This window comes from Elephas maximus, chromosome 23 (genome assembly GCF_024166365.1).
Source record: "Elephas maximus indicus isolate mEleMax1 chromosome 23, mEleMax1 primary haplotype, whole genome shotgun sequence".
NCBI classification, from domain to species: Eukaryota; Metazoa; Chordata; class Mammalia; order Proboscidea; family Elephantidae; genus Elephas; species Elephas maximus.
Window position 1 is genome coordinate 2,981,412 of NC_064841.1, and position 18,239 is coordinate 2,999,650.

Genomic DNA, 18,239 nt, shown 5'->3' on the forward strand with positions numbered 1-18,239 from the left:
GGTTTACCTGCTCATTCTCAGTGATGCAGACTTTTTTTTAGAATGTCTTCTGAGCCAAGTAGTTCTCCTTCCCTATTCCTGCGACCTTGAGATATGACTGTTTTTTAAATAAATAGAGCTCTTCTTCCATCTGGAGAGCCGGTGGACATCAGGGACCTCCCATGGCGAACCATCCCCCAACAACCACCTAGAAATCCTGACATCAGCCTTGAATAGCAAGTCAGGCTCTGATTGAAAGTGAATAGTCCAAATTTTTACATCAAGAGGGAAAAACTATCAAACCAAAAAGACAAAATAACTCAAACAACAAACATTTCCACTAATAAAAGGTATAAAGGGGATTTAAGATTCCCCTTCAATAAGAATATAAAATAGATTTTTTAAGAAGTTTTCTGAGTCCTAGGAGTGCCCATTTCTAAGATTTCGTGAAATAAGAACTTTCATGCCCTACTAAACACAAGGTTCGTCTGCTGTGAGATATTCTCGTGGCCAACAAAGCAGAGAGACAGGTAGGAAAGCTGCAGAGTGTCTCAAGGTGACCCGATTGGGAAGTCTCCATTACTGACTGCTGCGAATCATTGGGGGAAGTTTCTCCAACACTTCTTTCTTGTAAGCATGTTTTTATCTTCCCTAAAACCCATGCTCTGTTTTTTACAAGTTTGCCTTTCTTATTGAGAACCGTAGACTCTGGAAAAGGGATTTACAAATCGTTAAGTCAGACCCTTTTTCTTTACAAATGAGGAAGCTGAAGCTGAGGTTGAAAAATAATAATATTTTACAATTTTCTCAGCACATGTGGATGGAGAGAAAGATGAAAGAGAAAGTAAAATCAAGACTGCTGCTCTCAGTACAGGCTTTCACCATGTTTAGTGATCATTAGTCACACTTGAAATGGTCCGTTTGTCAGGCTATTGGATTTGTGCTGTTGTTAGGCACAAAGGAGATCTCTTTAGACATTTTAGGTCAATCTCCAGTGTCAGAACCAACCTTACGGTGTTGCTAGTTCCTCTTTAATCCTTAGTGCAGGAACTCCAAATCTTCAACACTGCCCACTAGCCAGCTGTGTTGTCAGCCTTTAAAAGGAGCCTGCAAAGTCTTTAAAAACTTCCCTTAGATGACACTGCTGAAGATAAGACAAGCTGACATCACACAGTCCTAATATGATGCACTGAAAACAAAGTTGTAATGAAGTTGATTCCAACTCAGGGAGACCCCATGTGTCTCAGAGTAGAACTGCACTCTGCAGTATTTTCTGTGGCTGTGATCTTTTGGAAGTATACGGCCAGGCTTTTTTTCTGAGGCACCTCTGGGTAGATTTGAATCACCAACCTTTAGGTTAGTAGCTGAGTGCCTGTTTGTCCCACCCAGGTTCTCCTTATGATACATTGAGATGGAGGTAATCCCACCATGTAGAATTCCCACCCAAATGTAAAACCTGACTGTAATCACAAGGAAACGACCAACAAACCTAAACTGAGGGACGATATACAAAAACAACTGGCCTGTAGTCTTCAAAAATGTCAATGTCATAAAAGACAAAAAATGGTAAGGCTGAGTCTAGATTTAATCTAGATTCTAGATTAAAGCAACATGATAACTAAATGCAATGCATTATTCAATATTAGATCTTGGGTTGGAAAAATGCTATAAAGAACATTATTGGGACAATTGATAAAATTTTAATACGGACTAAGTTTGCATAATAGTATTGTATCAATGTTAAATGCCTTGGATTTGATAATTGTACTGTGGAAATAAGAGAATATTCATCTTAGGTAATACACATTGAAGTGTTGGCGGCAAGGGGTTTGGTGTGTGAAGCTACTCTCAAATGGTTCAGAAAAACAATTCTGTATATATATATACAAATGTGTGTGTGTATATACATATATATATACATACACACCAACCAATAAACACACACACATATATATACATATAGAAAGAGAGCTAGACAGAGAAAGAGAAAGAGGAAACCAACCCCCTTGACGGTGAGTCAATTCCGACTCATAGTGACCCAATAGGACAGAACAGAACTGCTCCATAGAGCTTCCAAGGCTGTAATCTTTACAGAAACGGACTGCCACGTCTTTCTCCCGCGGAGCAGCTGGTGGGTTCCAACTGCCGACATTTTGGTTGGCAGCAAAGTGCTTAACCACTGAGCCAGCAGAGCTCCTTGAGAGAGATGGAGAGGGAGCATAATAAAATGGAGGAAAATGCTAAAAATTAGTGGAGACATGTAAAGGGTTTACAGGAGTTTTTATCCTACTCTTGTAACTCTTCTTTAAATTCGAAATTACTTCAAGATAAAGTTTTAAAAAAAAGACATCAGTGTCTTTCCAGGGGTGGGGGTGGGGAATGAGAGATTCAGGTGCAAGGGGATCACCGATGTGTGTCCTGACACACTAGCAAAGCAGGAACGGGGGTGGTGACATTGGGCCTTGTGCCCTCAGGCGGGTGACGGGGCAGCAGTCGATTTGCAAACAGACCCTCTTCTCTAACAAACAGGCCCTCTCCGTTAGTAACATTAGTGATTTCTATTTCACTAATATTTCACATTCCCTGCTTTGGTATCTACAAACCAAAAGGGGAAATGCCCTCTTTGTTCAATTCCCCATCCTTTTAAAAAATGTCGCTTGTGTCATGTGCCAGGTAAACACTAACTCACAAAAGTGTCCTAGGGCATGAATTACCCCGGTACAGAGAGTGAAGAATGTGGCTTCTGCTAATTGCCAAAATCCCTTCTGTGATTGCACATGGCCACACACCAGTGGGTGCTTAAGCAACACGCAAGCGCCATAAAAGTTCCTCTTCTCCTTCCTCCCAGGCAGCACAGTTATTAAGTGGGGAACCCTCAAGGATCCCCTCTGCCTATGCTCAGCCATCAATACTACCACAGTAACCGGGTCCCCGGGAAGCCGCAGTGCCCTGTAACTGCAATCAGCAATTCTGTCTGATTTAGGAAGTGCCAATCAATAACAAGTTCAACTTCTGGGAACGGCGCTGGCTTAATCATTTTGCATCTGGCACCCAGGATTGACACACCCCAGCTGGAAAAGAAGGAGAGGGGAAAGGAGGGAGGAACCGAGAAGTGGGGGGGAAGAACCAGAGAAACGAGCTCATGACAAACCGAGTGAACCTCTTTCTTAAGTGAAAAATCGTTTCAACTTTCAAAGACGAAATCTCACCCCTGAGTGAGAGACACGACATAAATGCATAGACGAGTGAAGATAAACAAAAGGCCCTGCTCAGACGTTTCCGAGGTTATCTGTCATTGTCAAGGAATTCTGTACACATCATAACCATTCCGAGCACCCTGCCAGGTCGCCTTAGATCCTGTTTCTACATCTCACGGGATGTTTTCTTTTTTATTTTTCTCCAGTAAACAGCCATTTACAACACGAGCTGCGACTGTAGTTTTTATCCAACTGCAACCTGTGCAGGTTTGTGAGAGACGCGTCGTTACTTAGGTCCAGCTGTAATGCTCCTTCATCTTTGGGTGACATTCCCTCACTCCATCCCATCAGCTGAGGGTGGCAAGGTGACAATTAGCCTGCAAGCTACCCATTGAAATAAAACATCACATGGAGGGGGATTGCATGCAGGGTGCATTCAAACTCCAGGGGATTTGGAGTCCCTGGGTGGCGCAAACGGCTAAGTGCTCAGCTGCTAACCAGGGGATTGGTGGTTTGAACCCTCCCAGAGGTGCCTCAGAAGAAAGGCCTGGCAATGGGCTCCTGGGGGGTCACAGCCATGAAAACTCTATGGAGCACCGTTCTACTCTGATACACATCAGGTTGCTGTGGGTTGGCATCGACTGGACGGCAACCAGCTTCTGGTGGATTCAAGATGCAGTCAAGGTGTGTTCTACGTCTCTCCCAGACGAGGATCCCGGGAGCTGAGCTCTGGGGCTTGAACATGGAGCGGGGAGGCAGGGTGCAGTTCTGGCCCATGGGCTGCAGTCGTGGTGCTGTCTCCAAGCAGGCAAATCCTCAGTTGAAACCTGTCTGAAGAAGTAGATACGGGCAGGGACACAGACCCAGGTGAGGCAAATGGGTAGGAAACCCAGAGCAGGAGGCCTGAGCAAGAGGGTCCGGAACAAAAGGCCAGAGTGCAGCCTGGCGTGGCTTCCTGAGCCTTTGGGCCTCCAGCTTATTTAATAGGATGCCTCTGGCCGCTGAGGGGAGGGTGGGGAGGAGAGCTTGGAAGGGGCCCTGAGGAAGCTAGGATTCTGATAAAGGGAGACTATTTAAATAGCTAAGTTTTCTTGGTTACTTCATTGTTAATAGTTCGGGCTAGATAATTTCATTTTATAAAAACGAAGATGGACCCATTTATATGATGAAGGTTTTTTGGCAATCTTCTTGGGTTTTGGTCAAGACTGGTTGTTCCTTCATTTTTTGCTCATAATTGATGCCAGTGGTTAAGCACTCAGCTGCTAACTGAAAGATAGGTGGTACAAACTCACCAGCTGCTTCCCGGGAGAAAGACATGTTGATGATTACAGCCTTGGAAACCTTATGGGCAGTTCTATACTGCTATGAGTCAGAATCGACTAGAAGGCAGTGCATAAATGAAGAGAGGAATCCCTGGGGAACACAGAGAGTTAAGCCCTCCACTACTAGTTGAAAGGTTTTCGGTTCAAACCCACCCAGCCGTGCCTTGGGAGACAGGCCTGGCGATCTGCTTCCAAGAGTTCACAGCCTTGAAAAGCCTATGAAGCAGTTCTAACCTGCACGCGTGGCTTGCCATGAGTCAGAATCAACTCTAACAACAACGACGAGTGAAAAGTAGATAGAAACAGCACTGAGATTGTACATGTGTCAGGTTGGCAATGGAGCGTTCATTCCTGGCTAACCAAAACTCATCGTGACTCTATAGGATGGGGTAGAATGGCCCCATGGGGTTTTCAAGGAGTGGCTGGTAGATTCAATGTGCCAACATTTTGTTTAACAGCTGAGCTCTTAACCACTGAGCCACCAGGGCCCCAGGTGTAAATGAGTTCTCTGCTTAGAGAGAACCCTGGGAGTTTCCAGAACCACTAGTTTACGGAGTTTCACTAGTCCATCAAGCAGCTGACGCCTTTGAATTACGGCATTGGCAAAGAATGTTGCGTATACTCTGGGTTGCCAGGAGAATGAACAAGTCTACCCTGGAAGAAGTATAGCCAGAGTGCTCCTTGGAAGCAAAGATTGTGAGACATGTTTTCAGGAGAGACCAGCCCCTGGAGAAGGACATCATGCTTGGTTAAGTGGAGAGTCAGTGAAAAAGAGGAAGACCTCAATGAGATGGATTGACACAGTGGCTGCAACAATGGGCTCAAGCATAACAATTGTGAGGATGGCACAGGACCCGGCAGTGTTTCATTCTGTCGTACATTGGCCAATATGGGTTGCAGCTAACTCAACAGCACCTAAAAACAACAATATCAAGAAGTCTATTTTCATTGGGTTATAAATATGACAAGATTTTATTCTCTCCAGCAAATGCCTTCACAATAACCATCTTGAGCCACTCTGCTGGGGGAAAGGGCTCCCTTAACGATCTTTGGTCTGATTCCCCAGCTTTTTGGCCACTTATTAGAACAGTCTCATTGCTGAGTTTAAAACTCAGTCCTGCTTGTTTTAAACCTTTCATCTCTTATCTAAGTGAAGGTTCTTTTTCTCCTCTCAGTACAAGCTAGCGTTATGTAACTCAGCTGGCAGAGATGGGATCGCTCCGGCTCTCAGATACCACCTTCCTCTCCTTGATATGGGTGAGGGAGAGGAAAAGGAAAATGCAAAGTGCTTTCTTGCTTGCTTGGCGAGGATGCAGTCTTCTCTCTGCAGGTGGTTGTTGCTTCGCTGGCTCACAAAAATGAGCGCTTGGTGTCCTCCTCCACACCCAAATGCTGGTCTCTCGTGGGCACATGTCTAGGCTCTTTGAGGGGTTCCACAAGGATCTGTGCCTGGGGGAGCTGCTGATATGACTGAACTTTTCCTGCCCTGCCTCGGGGTCTCCACAGAGCATGACCTTTCCCCAGAGGATGGCACTTTGTGGGCGTCCCACCAAGTGGCCACAGCCCAGCCACCCTCCACGTATCCTCTCAATTCGCGTGGGCCAACAGTGGCGTACTTGCCACCCCCAAGGTGGGAATGCTGGCTGCCCCTTTCTCCATGCTCTGGCAGTGTTAGGCACTGTGAAGTTCAGAGGGCCACCCCCGTTCCCTTGGGAGAGGACCATGAGACTCTGACTTAGAGTATTATGGAAGGGGAAGGGGAATGACTCAGGTAGACCCCCAGAAACACTTATCAGCAATTACCTTCTATCGTCCTTCTTTGGCTTTCATGGTAGATTTTATGGGGAGGTGTGAAGAGAAGATCTTTTGTTTGAGCACTTGGTACATCTCCAAAAACTCCTTCTTCTCTGCCTGTTCTCCCCCTAGTCAGTTGTTGGGTGTATGCTTAGAGGAAGGACCTAGTCTCAGCATTGGTGCCTCTCAGTTGCCCTCCTGGGAGGTAGCTGGTCCAGCTGCTATGACATCCTGGTGGTTACCAAGGAATGTGGGATACTTAACATCTCTCGTCCTCATCTTTAGGCCTTAGCCACAATTCTGATACAACAGGAAAAATAAAACAGAACACATGTGTAGCAGACCACCCATCAATTATCTTCCTATGTACAGTCCCTGGAGAAGCTCTCACACATGTGCACAAAGAGACAGCTACAAGGGTATTTCTAGCTGTATTGATTAATAGTGAAAAAGTGGAAACAATCTAAATTTCTACAAGTTGTAGAAGCTGGGCCAATATTAAGCCAGGTATGCATAGGTACACAGAGTATGCACAGGTACACAGAGGTACACAGAGGTACCCACAGGTACATAGTCATGCACAGGTACACAGAGGTACACAGAGGTGTGCACAGGTATACAGGGGTGTGCACAGGTACACAGAGGTATGCACAGGTAAACAGAGGTACGCACAGGTACACGGAAGTACGCACAGGTACACAGAGGTACGCACAGGTACACAGAGGTACGCACAGGTACACAGAGGTATGCACAGGTACACAGTCATGCACAGGTACACAGAGGTACACAGAGGTATGCACAGGTACACAGTCATGCACAGGTACACAGAGGTACACAGAGGTATGCACAGGTAAACAGAGGTATGCACAGGTACACAGTTATGCACAGGTAAACAGAGGTATGCACAGGTACACAGTTATGCACAGGTACACAGAAGTATGCACAGGTACACAGAGGTATGCACAGGTACACAGAGGTGTGCACAGATACGCAGAGGTGTGCACAGGTATGCAGAGGTGTGCACAGGTACACAGAGGTATGGCTATTTGTGAACATCCATGTGTCTTGGTTGGTGCTACAGCCCTGCCAGTTGTTGAATATTTTGCATGCCATTCCCTGGTTATTGGATTGAACAAAACCGTAGCAATGAAAATGAATAAGCTAGCCCAGTAGGATTGGTATGGATACATCTCAAACATGGGCTCAAAGAAAAAAAATGTAGAAAGAAAAACAACACTATTTATATAAAATTTTAAAAGCACACAAAAGAATGCTATGTCATTTATGTACGTGTGTATGTCTATATAAGTGTGTGTGTATATACATATCTGTATGTATGTGAATATGTGTATATATATATGGTATATAACCAGAAATATATACACTGACGGTATACAAACGTGGATAGGAAGGGGCCAGTGAACTTCATGATACTGTTAGCCTCCAAGAGAAGGGGGAGCTGGATTGAGGAAGAGTACTGAGGGAGAAGCATCTTTTTTCTTTCCCCTGCATTTTCTTAACAAACTTTACTATGCAGATCAGAAGCACCTAGGGGATGCTGGAACATTCACGTGCTCGCTCACCCACCCGTGCCCCAGGATTCTAATGTACCCCATGAATGCTCACCCTGGTGACCCTGACATCATCATCCCTACCTCTGTCTGCCCCATTCAGTATCCCTGGTCTGTAGCAATACTTCAGTGATAGTTCAGGATGCCCAGGACTAGCCTATAGGCTGCTGGAGAAAAGGCAATGCTAAGGCTTCCCACCGTCCTGCTTGGAGCTGTAGGACGAGCGGAAAAGAACATGGTGCTACACGAGAGACTGCCTGGCAGGAGATACGGTGTGGTCACATTCGTGACTGGTAGAGATTCCGTGGTGCACACAAGGATGAGCTGGGTTTGGACAATACAGATGTTTGATTCAGAAATTCTGTACCTCCAGCATTCTGACGGAGTCTCCAAACCGCTCTTGTGGAGCCCGAGATTCTCCAAGCAAGCGTCGCTCTGTTACAAGGCTTTCTTTTTTGGTGATTCTCCTGAAGTGACAGAAGGTTACGGACCGAAACACATAGCTTTCTCCCACAACCTGATTACAATACACCAGTTGGAAGCTAGGTCGTGTTTGCAAAGTTAGTGTATGATTGACTTTTCTTACATGCTTTCAAGGACTGAGGACTTGTCTTGGCCTGAGCATTCTGGTTCCTACGTCCCTGGCTAAGCTGAGGGGAGCCAGGGCTCTGTGACTCACCCCATTAAGAAGACAGCCTACACACTATCCCCGAGGTATCCAGTTGACCTAGTGAGCCTTGCTGATGGGCAAGGAAGGACCTGATTTTCTTGGCGACCATAAAGCTACCAGAAGAGATCCATCCCACCTGACCTCCTCCATGGGAGGAATGCTTCATGTGCTCCCTGAGTGATGAGGAATCATCACGCCAGGCGTCCTCTGTGCGGGAGTCCCCTCTGCCTTCCTCACCGGCAGTGAAGTTGGCCTGTGTTTTGTTCTTGACTTTGTGGATCTGGGTTCCTTGAATTTTGGTCCATTCATTTAGAGGAAAAAGAACAGCCTCTGGCAAAAAAAAAAAAATCCTGGAACTAGAAAGTTTGTCTTCATTTGGGCAGTAGTTGTTATTGTTGGTTTCTGTCAAGTGGACTCTGACTCCTGGCGACACCCTGTGCGCAAAGTAAAACTGCTCCACAGGGGTTCCAAGGCTATGGCCCTTCGGAAGCAGGTAGCCAGGCCTGAATGCCAAGGGGCCTCTCTCTGTGTGGGTTCCAGTCGCCAACGTTTGGGCTAGTAATCTAGTGCTTAACTGTGTCACCCAGGGACTCCATTTAGACTAACAGTTAAGATCAAATGTTCTGAATTTATTCCAATTTCAGAAAGGTTAATTATAATACCAGAAAGGTCCACCTTGAGTTTATTATTTCATGTATAAAACCAAAACCCACTGCCGTCAAGTCGATTCTGACTCATATGGAGACCTCGTAGGACAGAGCAGAACTGCCCCGTGTGGTTTCTCTACAGAAGCAGACTGCCACACCTTTCTCCCGAGGAGCAGCTGGTAGTGGTTTCAAAATAAACTAAGGTAATGCTGAAAGTGATAGAATGTTTGAGTTACATAAGCCCTAAGTGAATAATAAAACTCTACACATGCTTTTAGAAACAAAAATTAAATCTTTCTGGGGAGGTGGTAAAAACCGTAAAACAAAATAATTGACATCTTAAAGTAAGAATAGTTTTCCCTGGATCTGCTATTTGTCCTAGGGATTCAATTGATGGAGGGGTTAATGACAGTAACAAACATCTTCACAGGCCTCATCAAAGAACGAAAATTCAATTGGTCCAGCTGTCATGCTTCAAATATTTAACTGATTCATGCATAATTTCACATCGCTTTACTGATACCCCAAGAGTCAGCTGCAGTCTATGGGGTCTTAGTTATTCCAAGTTCAGAAAACAGCTCAGTGTGTTACAGCGTGGTCTCACTGTCCTACGGACATGAACTCGTAACGTTTATTCTCATACAGCTTAGACGAAAGGGAGAAGAAGTCAAGTTTGCAGTCACATGTGCGGTGATCTGGCCAGTGCTGGGCAGAGCATACAGGCACCAGCGTCAGGCCTGGGTTTGAATCCAGCACCCAGAACTTTCTGACTTGATCTTGGGCAAGTTCTTGTATGTGAAGAAGAGAGAATATTGTAGTCATGGTTAGATGTCATTGAGTTGACCCCTACTCATTGCGACCACATTTCCAACAGAACGAAATGCTGCCAGGTACTGCGCCATCCCCGTGGTCAGTTGAGGATTGGACCATTATGATACAGAGGATTTTCATTGGCTGATTTTTAGAAGTTGACCACCAGGCCTCTCTTCCTAGTCTGTCTTAGCCTGGAAGCTCTGTTGAAGCCTGTTCAGCATTATAGCAAAAAGCAAGCCTCCACTGACGGATGGGTGGTGGTCATGCTTGAGGCGTATTGGCTGGAATCGAACCAGCATCTCTGGCACAGAAGGCAGGAATTCTACCACTGAGCCATCACTGCCTCCGCTATATGCTGGGGGCAGAATAATATTGTAATACTCATGTGTATTAGTCAGCTAGGGTTGCTATAACAAATACCACAGGCAGCATGGCTTGAAACAACAGAAACTCATTCTCTTGAAATCCAGGAGTCCAGAAGTCTGAAATCAAGGTGCAGGCAGGCAGGGTTGTTCCTGGAAGTTCAGAGGGAGAATCTGTTCCAGGCCTCTGTCCTAGCTTCCATGGGTTGCTGACAGCCCTTGGCATTCCCTGGCTTATAGCCACATCACTGCAGCCTCTGCCTTAGCTGTCACAGGGCCTTCCTCCCTGCACGCAGCCTCTGGATCTCTGTATCCTAACCTTCCCCTCTTTTCTCTTCTGAAGAGAAAACCGGTCACTGGATTCACAGCCTGTCTCCTAAACCGGTATGGCCTAACCTTAGCTTGATTACATCTGCAAAGACTCTATTTCCAAATAAGGTTATACTCATAGATACAGAGAATTAGGACTGAACACATCATTTGAGTGACAGAGCTCACCCACTACACCTTGCCATGGACTCATAATCAAAACTGAGAAATTATGGAAATCACCTAGCACAGTGCCTGGCTCATCGCAGGTATTGAATAAATGCCCTGATAACATAATATTTTTAAAATGTGCTTCTTTGATCTCTTCAGTAATCAACACAGCCATTGGATTGTGTTTCCAAATCATAGGTGTAACACCATTATTTGACTGGAAATCTGTGGATTTCCTGAGTATTTTTTTTGCTCTTGTTTAGGAACATAATGGAAAAGCTGCACTAAGATTTAAAGAAATATCTGAGACTCAGCTATTCCTTCTAATGGAAGTAAAAGGTCTTCAACTTGAAAAAACAGTGGGCTATGTCAACCGTCTACTTCACGTGGACACATCTGCCTGTCATATCCATCTGCCTACTGGTAAACATTGAACAGCAGCTAGTCAATGAGGCCAATTAGGCTTTAATAATAGTCACAAGAACCTATTTAGGAGAAGCCATAGAAAAAGCACATTTAAGGAAATGTCCATAAGGGGTTAAGGGATACAGCAGAAGCACAAAAGTGTAATAATCACACCTGATATTGGAAAAATATAGGCACCTTTTCTTAAAACTTCAATTGGACTGATTCAAAACCTTACCCGGAAGAAGAGCAGAGCAACCTGCCAGATTCTTTGGCTAAAATCCTTCATTGTCAAAGTCTTGAATTATTGCGAGGACCTCAAGATTTCAGAATAATGGTGATATAGAGCGGTAAGTTACTATCACTGCATAAAACGTACAGCTATAAATCTTATTATAATGTAAAATGGAGTCCAAGAGACGCTTAAAGTCCTTTTAAATACCAACTCAGCTAGTTGGTGAAACGGAGCCTCCGCAATTTACTGATAAAAAAAACTGAGGTGAATGACTCACTTGAATCAGGGCAGAGGGAGGGGATGTTTGCTTAGCTAATTAAACTACAAGGACTGATCAGCCTACAACCTACTGCGAAATATTTATTTTTTAAGCAAACGTGCGAAACTTTGCAAACATCTTGTCTGCCTTATAAGCGTTTCCCCCAGGACTATTGAAAGATCAAAAAGGGAATTTCAAAACATGCAATCTGGCAAAAAAAAAAAAAAAGCAAACGAACAACAGAAAAAGTACTCGATCTTGTAGCGGGCTAATATACTCTCAATCCATGCCCTCCAACGCTGTCTTTCCTTCCTTGGCCCAATTATTTGAGGGATTATCTTGAAATTATGGGCCTGGGAGAGTCCACCTATTCCTTCCCTCCTTTTTACATCTTATTTTCAGGCTCCTGAGCTGCCTCCTTTTAACATAACTCGTCTGTTATTTTTCCCAAACGCCCTGTCCCTTTTCATTCTGCTTTCCACCCCTGTCTTAGCTGTCCAGCACCAGGTAGGTGCGCTCTCAGCACCACTGATCAATGCTGACAGTTCCTGGCTCCACTGCGGGTGCCTTCCTCTCGCTTGAATCCCACTTCAGGGTACAGCTCATCCCGGAGAAACGTATTCTGCCCCTCTCCTGGCTCTGCTCTTGACACCAACTAGCAATTTGAAACAGTGGTGAGTTTACCAAGAGTTCTAAGAGAGTGGTTTGCTGAAAGTCAGCCTTTCGAAAACTCTCTGGGCGCGGGAAATACACCGGATGCAAGAAGCTTAGTCCGTGACACCGTTTACCCTGATGCTCCCGTCCCTGCCTTTAAGGGGCTGAATCCAAGGGGAAGAAGCAAAACACTTCTTCAGAAAAAAACTGTGTGGGCTTTTAAAAAATCACAGGTCTGGTAAACCTGCCTGGTACAACCACCCTCTGGGATTTCAATTCATACGGACAACATCAACAATCACAAACCGAGAAAGGGAAAGATCAAATCCAACATCACGGAAAATGCAAGGCTCGAGGAGGCATTGCCTGACTTTGTATATTTGGGAAGAAAGGGCTTCTTTCAGACACGAACAGAAATCCCAAACCCCAATGCAGTCTGAGGAGACTGACCGAAGGGAAAAGATCTAACCAGATGTTTGACAACTGGCTGGGAGGGAGCTGGGCTTGATCAGCCCCATCGTTTCTGACTGCAAACTGGGTTTCCTGGCCTGTGTGGCCTAGAGAGATACTGCCCCAGGATACAGCCTTTCAGGTATCATAGCCTCCAGCCTGAGCTGGGGAACAAGGCCATGGCACAGCTGAACCCCTAGATGTCAGCAAAGGTGTGAGGAGCAAGAGCAGAGCCAGAGGACCCTGAGGATGTCAAACCGCTGACAGCAGGGAGCGTGTGAGGAGTCCATTCTGTGAGGATGACATGGAGCCCCGGGGCTGATGGCCCTGGCCAAGGGCTTGGGGGATGCTGGGAGTTGGAGGGTGCTTCATAAACCCCTTGGTGGGAGTGTCCTTTTGCCCTGTCCCACTCCATTCCAAGCTCTCTTGGCTGGATTGAAAGAGAATGAGGTAATTTCCAAATCTGGAGCAGAGATGGAACTGGAACCAGGCCGGGAGAACACTGACTGGGCTTTCCTTTCCTCACTTGTAAAGAGAGTAGAGTGGGTGTAGCATTTTAAGACTCAGTTATCCAATGAAGGGGTCCCTCCGCGGTGCAGTTAACGCACTTGCTAATGGAAAGGTTGGAGATTCGAGTGCATCTAGAGGCAACACAGAAGAAAGGTTGATGGTCTACTTCCAAAAAATCAGCCGCTGAAGGCCCTATGGAGCTCAGTTCTGCTCTGACACACATGGGGTCGCCATGAGTCAGAATCAACTCTCCAGCGACTGGTCTTGTTATTTGGTTACCAGTGAGAAGGGCGACCAAAAGAGACGAAGTTTAAGAAACCAAGGGTCTCACTTCGGGTATTCCTTTACGAAAAAACCCTGCCCAGTGACTCTAGCAGTCCACCGTGTGGGGGCGTGCTGACGTGGACGTTCACATCAAATTCTTGACATAGGAAGGTGCTACCCACCCACTCCTAACAGAATGTGTGTGGAGGCTTTGCTACAGTTGGGGTGGGGGTCCTAAGGATCCATTTGTACCCTCATTTCTGTTTCTTTTTTCTTGATACTTGGAGCCTTCATTGTTTTGTTTTGTTTTGTTTTTAAATGTCTGGTTGGCATAAGGAGCCTTGGTGGTGCACTAGTTAAGAGCTTGGCTGCTAACCAAAAGGTCAGCAGTTCGAATCCATCAACCATTCCTTGGAAGCCCCACGGGGCAGTTCTATTCTGTCCTGTAGGGTCACTAGGAGTCAGAATCGACTCGACAGCAAAGGGTTTTGGTTTTTGGTGGTTGGCATAAATACTTACAGAAATAGTGAAATGGATGGAAGCAAATTAGTTACATATTTATACTGAAATGATCCCGTTGTGTGATTTAATACATTACAACTAGCTAAGCTTATCAGCCGTGTAGGTTTATAAATGTATACACGAGTTTATAACATTTTCAAATACCAAACAGCTAATATCTGCTCTGAATTAATAACTATACTGATGTTTAGCCCTCCTTTACCAAGGTTAATTGTTAATTACTCCAAGGCAATTATTTACTGGCTTGGCAGTGGGTTTGCTGAGCCTGGGTCCTCGGTGTTATGTGGAAGGTTTGCGAGAGGCAAATGCGCTCACATAAAGGCAAATTAATTATTTAGGGAGGAAAGGCCTTAATCAAGGCAGAAGCCCACGACAATAATTAGACTTCAGAAAAGAAAGCTCCCAGCAGTAACATACACAATTATTTATTGTTCTTCTTCCCACCCAGATATCAGAATTTGATCTCATGCCCTGAAAACATACACAAAAAAATGTGAATGTACCCCACACGGTCCTGGGAGAACCTGTTACTCACCCCTCCGCCCTCTCCCTTTGCATGCTTGTAAATGACAGACTCTGAGAAGCAAATCACAGCATTTCAGAGCCAACAATCCACTTGGTCATTCCACAGGGTTCCAAAAGACAGACCTTTGAACAAAGACAGCTGGGAAGTCCTGAGGCATCGGACGTAGCTAATAAGGGACTCTCCTCCTGTTCTCGGGAGCCTTTGAAAACCAAAAGGCATAGTCCATGCGCAACACGTGACAAGGCATTTATTTTCATTTATTTGCTGTAAGCCATTGAAAACCAGAAATATCAAATTAGATGAAATGTTTTAAAATAGGTTAAAATCGATCCTCTCCTTGCATTTTGGGTTCTGCCCAAATAGTTCTCAGACTGGGGCCTCTGCAGCACGAATGTATATTTCATCGTAAGAGGGAAAGGAAGGCCCCTAACGGTGGTAATTCCTGTCACCGAAATAGAAGACTCACTGTCAGAAGAGTTCTTTCCTCTCAGAGGCGGAAACGGGTCTCACTCTGAGGGCGGGCCATGTAGGGACACCCAGCATTTGGGGGCAGAACCATTTTTTCCTTTCAATTCTTTCAGGATGTTTACAATCATTTGAACTATAAAAAAAAAAAAAAAAAAGACAGGGACTAATCAGATAAGAATCCAGCAGAAATTTTGTGAAACAAAGGCTTTACTAGGACTTTTTGTTTTGTTTTATCCTGGCCAACCCTCTTTGAGGCACGGAAGGGGTGGAAATCCAGAGGGCACAGAGCCCTTGTGACTTTGGCCTGGCTGGCCATAGCATATTTGTTCTATTTATTTCAGCCACCTTCTTAAAGAAACCCTCGATTGCCTTCCTCTCATCAGCAATCCTGACGACTTCCAGCTTCCCTCCCAGAGATGCCCTCCTTTTATGGACCGAGAAGCTGAGGTTTGGGATGTTGAGTGACTTGCTCAACATTATTGAGCAAATTAGGAGAAGCCACCTGAGAACAGAGCTTTGGGTTCTTAGGCTCTGGGGCTGCAGCCAGGAAGCCCCAGCTGCAAAGAGTTTCTTTTGTGCTCGATTTTGTTGACACGCCTATTTGTGTAGAAAACAGGTAAATGTTTCACTTCTCACCCTCTGCCCTGCCCTGTTACGCCACACCAACACGAGTGGGCACGCAAGCACACACGCATACACCCCACCACCACCACCAGGACATGATTACTCAATAAGCAAGGTACACACGGGCCTGATGGTTCCTCCCCACCGATCTGCAGTGCACAATTTCACCTGTCCCCACCTCGTCAAAGACGTGGTGAAACCCATGTGAAATTGCTGACCACAGATTAACAAGTACACACAAATAAGCCCGTGTTTACCTTGCTCAACGTAATCCTGTGCGCACCATGCTGTTTAATCTGCTCCGGCCACCGCCACCATTAGCCCTTGGGGAAAGGTGCAGCTCTGGATTAGAGCTTGCAAATAAACTCCAGAGTCTTTCATTGCTTTATGCCCTATTGCATGGAGGTGTCACTTACTCTGAGAACTGGGCTCATGTTTCTCATCATGGTACCTGTCCCCCAAAGGGTCTAGTAGGATCTGCCACCATTTTTTGAGAGTTTGTGTAAGAACAACGACACCATTGATATGGACTTTCTTTAAAAAAAAAAAAAAAAATTTAAAGAAGATTTATTGCTGTCATCACAGGGACGAATAAAGGCAGTGCGCAGTTACTTGGTGGAGAGGAATGAATTCCTACAAATCAAGGTATTTTTGCTGGCTGTGTTGGATTAGCACCCAAGAACGGGATTCAAAGAAGCTGTGCCTTAGTGCTCAGGAGGGAGTCAAGGTGGAGGAAGAAAGAAATCACATCTTAAGGAACACGTTTTTCTACTCAGTCACAGAGCTAGGAATAGAACGCCGACAAGCTACAAGTTTAAAAAGGTGAACACGTCCAGAAACACTGCCTGTGGGGAGAAGTGACCTGTCCTGAAGAAAGAGGGAAAACCCTATCAAAGCCTGGGTAGAAAGAAAAGATACCATCTTCAGGGCAAGTAGAGCTTTCTTACCTGTGTAGATGGGGGGTTTTAAGTACAATAGATCCTTTGGTAAAAGGCTTGTAACCTCAGTAGCTGGGGGTTTTTTTAATTATTATTTTTATTTTTGAATTGCAAGTGCTCCATCTAGTGGCTGCCTCCCAAAATAGCAAGCTCGTGGTGTTACTGATGTCATCTTTTAGATGCAAATTACTTAGCCCAAGATTTTTTTTTTAATGACTAATGCCTGCATCAATCATAGTAAGCCACTGAGAATTTAACTTCCGGCAGGCACGGTTGGCAGTAGCTTCCAAGAACTAAAAGTATCTGTATATTGGCAATTTAAATCACAGCATTTTCCACTGCTGAGATCAACTTCCCTGACTATTATCTAGAATTTAATTATCTTGACATTGTTTCTGGGGTGAACAAGATAGTGCCTCGGAAAATTTACCAAAATGTATGCTTAAATTCAGCATATATTCTACTGTGAAAATACAGTACAGACATTCATTTGGCATTTGGTGGTCACACACGTTCGTTGTTGCTGTGTGCTTTCAAGTTGGTTCCGACCCTATAGAACAGAGTAGAGCTGCCCCATAGGGTTTCCAAGGAGCACCTGGTGGATTTTGGTGAGCAGCTGAGCTCTTAACCACTGGGCCACCAGGGCTCGGCAGTGTTTGTGGGGCCTGGTAAGTTTAGTATCCTTGCTGGGCTTTCCTGAGCAGAGAGGGGAGGAGCCGGCTGACCTTTAAGACCACACAGGGGTCTGGGGTTGGGGCACCAAGGACTCCAGTGGTTCATAAAGTGTGAAAATACATTACTGACACTATTTGAGAAAACGTCTTCTTAACGACACAAAGATGGCGTCACTGAACCCTGTTCCTTTTCAGCTCACTTTTAACCTTTCTGTCCAGAATCAGTTTTAGTTTTGGTCCTAACAGGTCTTTAACGCCTCCAAATCTTGGCAATCACTGCTTATAATCAGAGAGAACAGACTTCCGGCTTGTTTTCTTTGGAGAGATGACAGAACCTAGTTTCAATTTCATATATTTTGCACTCTGTTTAGTTATAAGATAAAAAAACAGTTGCTGTCAAGTCAATTCTGACTCATGGTGATCCCATGTGTGTCAGTAGAACTGTGCTCCACAGGATTTTCAGTGGCTGATTTTGGAGGAGCAGATGGCCAGGGCTTTCTTCTGAGGTGCCTCTGGGTAAACTCAAACCTGAACCTTTGGGTTAGCGGCCAAGCGTGTTAGTCTTTTGCACCACCCAGGGACTCTGTAGTGGTAAGTTTCTATTAATGGCAAATGATACTGCTTTTTTGGCAGTGACGTAACTTTTCCCTTTAAAATGTTATTTAAAAATGCAAGTCTATTTGGAGAAAAAGTGTTGGGTAAATAATAGCACAGGTGGTACATGGATATAGCAAAAATCACACAAGGAGTACATGGCTGAATGATGATTTTGTGAGAAAATCCCCACTCGGAACACGTGGGACTGTCCTTGTATCTGGATCCGCCACCCATCCTCTGTAATTATCTGAGCAAATTACTCGATCTCTTTTGACCTG